Source organism: Cryptomeria japonica, unplaced genomic scaffold (genome assembly GCF_030272615.1).
Source record: "Cryptomeria japonica unplaced genomic scaffold, Sugi_1.0 HiC_scaffold_532, whole genome shotgun sequence".
In the NCBI taxonomy this organism is placed as follows: domain Eukaryota; kingdom Viridiplantae; phylum Streptophyta; class Pinopsida; order Cupressales; family Cupressaceae; genus Cryptomeria; species Cryptomeria japonica.
The window spans coordinates 50623-55000 of record NW_026729345.1 but is presented as its reverse complement, the minus strand read 5'-3'; the positions used below and the strand labels follow the sequence as shown (position 1 = coordinate 55000).

General features: G+C 64.5%; 1 non-coding gene across 1 annotated transcript; it reads right to left on the bottom strand.

Moving 5' to 3' along the window:
- Positions 1–3857: 3857 nt before the first annotated feature.
- Positions 3858–3976, bottom strand: LOC131872184 (5S ribosomal RNA). The gene has a single exon (XR_009370361.1). It is a non-coding gene; the product is annotated as a 5S ribosomal RNA (ribosomal RNA).
- Positions 3977–4378: the final 402 nt, after the last annotated feature.

The window sequence follows — 4378 nt, the reverse complement described above, 5'->3', positions numbered from 1 at the left end:
AATCTCATTTTTTTTTGCCTTTTCTGGAAATTAGTGAAGGCAGCGCATCAAAGGTGCGCAACGCTGGTGCGAACCTGGGAGCGCTCCGATGTGTGCTCCAAGGTGCGGCGTGCACGAAGTCGGACCCCGGTTTGCCCCGGGTGCGCACCTCGCGTGCACCTTGGTGCGCACACCTTGGCTGGGTTGCGCGCCCTGGTGGGCACCATGGTGCGCACCAAGGAGCGCTCCGAAGTGTGCTCCAAGGTGCGGCGTGCACGAAGTCGGAGCCCGGTTTGCCCCGGGTGCGCACCTCGCGTGCACCTTCGCCGCGGTGGGCACCATGGCGTGCACGAAGTCGGAGCCCGGTTTGCCCCGGGTGCGCACCTCGCGTGCACCTTCGCCGGGGTGGGCACCTTGGTGTGCAGACCTTGGCTGGGTTGCGCGCCCTGGTGGGCACCATGGTGCGCACCAAGGAGCGCTCCGAAGTGTGCTCCAAGGTGCGGCCTGCACGAAGTCGGAGCCCGGTTTGCCCCGGGTGTGCACCTCGGGTGGGCACCTTGGTGCGCATGCCTTGCCTGGGCTGCGCACCAGGGCGGGCTCAAGATGGCACCCGCGTTCCTTTTTTTTCACTATCTTTCAAAACGGAAATTTTAAAATCTCATTTTTTTTTGCCTTTTTCTGGAAATTAGTGAAGGCAGCGCATCAAAGGTGCGCACCTCGCTGCCCACCACGGTGCGCAACGCCGGTGGGCACCCGGGAGTGCTTCGAAGTGTGCTCCAAGGTGCTGCGTGCACGTTGTCGGAGCCCGGTTTGCCCCGGGTGCGCACCTCGCGTGCACCTTCGTCGGGGTGGGCACCTTGGCTGGGTTTGCCCCGGCTGCGCTCCGAAGCGGGGTTATTGGAGCGCCGCCTCTTTTTTTGTCGGAGCGTTTGGTGGGGTTTCTCGCATTGGCTCTTCCGAGGCCCGGTTGCCACCCTGGCGCGCACGAAGTCGGAAGTAGGGTTAATTGCCCGGGTGCGCACCTTTGCCAGGGTGGGCACCTTACCTGGGCTGCGCACCAGGGCGGGCTCAAGATGGCACGCGCGTTCCGTTTTTTTCACTATCTTTCAAAACGGAAATTTTAAAATCTCCTTTTTTTTTTGCCTTTTCTGGAAATTAGTGAAGGCAGCGCATCAAAGGTGCGCACCTCGCTGCCCACCTTGGTGTGCTCTGAGGTGCGCACCCGGGAGCGCTACGAAGTGTGCTCCAAGGTGCGGCGTGCACGTTGTCGGAGCCCGGTTTGCCCCGGGTGCGCACCTCGCCTGCACCTTGGCCGGGGTGGGCACCTTGGCTGGGTTTGCCCAGGGTGCGCTCCGAAGCGGGGTTACTGGAGCGCCCCCTCTTTTTTTGTCAGAGTGTTTGGTGGGGTTTCTCGCATTGGCTCTTCCCAGGCCCGGTTGTTGGGTGCGCTCCCACCCTGGCGCGCGCGAAGTTGGAAGTTGGGTTAATTGCCCGGGCGCGCACCTTCGCCAGGGTGGGCACCTTGGTGCGCACACCTTGGCTGGGCTGCGCACCAGGGCGGGCTCAAGATGGCACCAGCATTCCCTTTTTCTCACTATCTTTCAAAACGGAAATTTTAAAATCTCGTTTTTTTTTTGCCTTTTATGGAAATTAGTGAAGGCATCGCATCAAAGGTGCGCACCTCGCTGCCCACCTTGGTGTGCTCCGAGGTGCCCACCACGGTGCGCAACGCCGGTGCGAACCCGGGAGCGCCCCGATGTGTGCTCCAAGGTGCGGCGTGCACGAAGTCGGACCCCGGTTTGCCCCGGGTGCGCACCTCGCGTGCACCTTGGTGCGCACACCTTGGCTGGGTTGCGCGGCCTGGTGGGCACCATGGTGCGCACCAAGGAGCGCTCCGAAGTGTGCTCCAAGGTGCGGCGTGCACGAAGTCGGAGCCCGGTTTGCCCCGGGTACGCACCTCGCGTGCACCTTCGCCGGGGTGGGCACCTCGGCTGGGTTGCGCGCCCTGGTGCGCACCAAGGAGCGCTCCGAAGTGTGCTCCAAGGTGCGGCGTGCACGAAGTCGGAGCCCGGTTTGCCCCGGGTGCGCACCTTCGCCGCGGTGCGCACCATGGCGTGCACGAAGTCGGAGCCCGGTTTGCCCCGGGTGCGCACCTCGCGTGCACCTTCGGCGGGGTTGCGCGCCCTGGTGGGCACCATGGTGCGCACCAAGGAGCGCTCCGAAGTGTGCTCCAAGGTGCGGCGTGCACGAAGTCGGAGCCCAGTTTGCCCCGGGTGCGCACCTCGCGTGCACCTTCGGCGGGGTTGCGCGCCCTGGTGGGCACCATGGTGCGCACCAAGGAGCGCTCCGAAGTGTGCTCCAAGGTGCGGCGTGCACGAAGTCGGAGCCCGGTTTGCCCCGGGTGCGCACCTCGCGTGCACCTTCGCCGCGGTGGGCACCATGGCGTGCACGAAGTCGGAGCCCGGTTTGCCCCGGGTGCGCACCTCGCGTGCACCTTCGCCGGGGTGGGCACCTCGGCTGGGTTGCGCGCCCTGGTGCGCACCAAGGAGCGCTCCGAAGTGTGCTCCAAGGTGCGGCGTGCACGAAGTCGGAGCCCGGTTTGCCCCGGGTGCGCACCTCGCGTGCACCTTCGCCAGGGTGGGCACCTCGGTGCGCACACCTTCTCAATGTTTTCTTGCCTTTTCTGGAAATTGGTGAAGGCAGCGCATCAAAGGTGCGCACCTCGGTGTGCTCCGAGGTGCGAACCCGAGAGCGCTCCGAGGTGCCCACGAAGTCGAAAGTCGGGTTAATTGCATTGTTTTCCCCGGGTGCGCTCCGAGGTGCGCAACATCGGCGCGCACCAAGGAGGGCTCCGAAGTGTGCTCCAAGGTGCGCACGATGGCGTGCACCTCTGGTGCGCACGATTCGGAGCTCGGTTTGACCGGGGTGCGCACACCTTGGCTGGGTTGCGCACCTTTTGTGCGCTCCAAGGTGCGCACGAAGTCGGAGCTCGGTTTGCCCCGGGTGCGCACCTTCGCCAGGGTGCGCACCTTGATGCGCACGCCTTGGCTGGGCTGCGCACCTTGGTGGGCGCCATGGTGCGCACCTTTCGTGCGCTCCAAGGTGCGCACGAAGTCGGAGCTCGGTTTGCCCCGGGTGCGCACCTTGGTGGGCGCCATGGTGCACTCCGAGGTGCCCAAGATTGGTGCGCACCAAGGAGCGCTCCGAAGTGCGCTCCAAGGTGCGCGCGAAGTCGAAAGTTGGGTTAATTGTCCGGTTTGCCTCGGGTGCGCACCTTGCGTGCACCTTCGCCAGGGTGGGCGCCTTGGTGCGCACACCTTGGCTGGGCTGCGCACACCTTGGCACCCGCGTTTCCTTCATTTTAAATTTTTTTTTTTTACAATCTCTCAAGTGGGAAATTCTATAATCTCAACTTTTTTTGCCTTTTCAGGAAACTTTTGAATGGAGCGCATCATTGGTGCGCTCCGAAGTGTGCTCCAAAGCTCTCTCCAGCTGCGTGCACCTGCCCCGGCCGCGCACCCGGCCCCGCCCAGCTTCGCTCACCTGTCCCGGGCGTCTGGTGCGGAACCTTAGAGTAAGAAACATCACCGTGCACCTTGGCCAACGTGCGCGACTCGACCGAGCGCGCACTGGCCGAGGTGCACACCGATTTCACCTGGGTGCGCGCGCAGCACCTCGGGCGCACCGGGGTGCGCGCACAACGCCCGGGTTGCACCGTGGCCTGTGTGCTCGGGGCGCCTCGGGTGCGCGCTCGGTGTCGCCCCCGCGCGCGCGGTAGTGCGGGCAGCGCACCCCGGCCCGGCCCGGCCCCGACGAGAACGCAAACGGGCAAAAGGTTTATTCAAATAGCATTGCGACGCCCGGCGAAAAACTAAAAAAGGGTGCAACACCGGGACTTCCCGGGAGGTCACCCATCCCAGTACTACTCCGGCCCAAGCGCGCTTAACTGCGGAGTTCTGATGGGATCTGGTGCACTAATGCTGGTATGATCGCACCCATTATGAGCTTGTCGCAGTGTGTACTTAGCAAACCGCGACCCACGTGCGAATCCACCCCGGCCACCCACCCCCGTCGAGGTGCACACCCTCCCTCGCGAAGTGCGCCCCGTTCGCCAAGTGTGAGCCCTGCCCGGGTGCGCGCACCTTGCTAGGGCGTCGGGTGTGCACCCGGCCCGGCCTACGTGCGTGCACCTGGAGGGGGCGTCGTGTGCGTGCAGTGTCCCGTCTGCAACGCGGTGCCCACACACCACCTCGGGCGCAACGACCTGCGCTCACATGTGGGCCGAGTGCACCTTGGTGCATGTTCGGGGCGCCTCGGGTGCACGCTCGATCTTGCCCCGGTGCACCAAGGCGCTCGGTTTGCCCCGGGTGCGCACTTGGTGCAAGGTGGGCACCCAAAA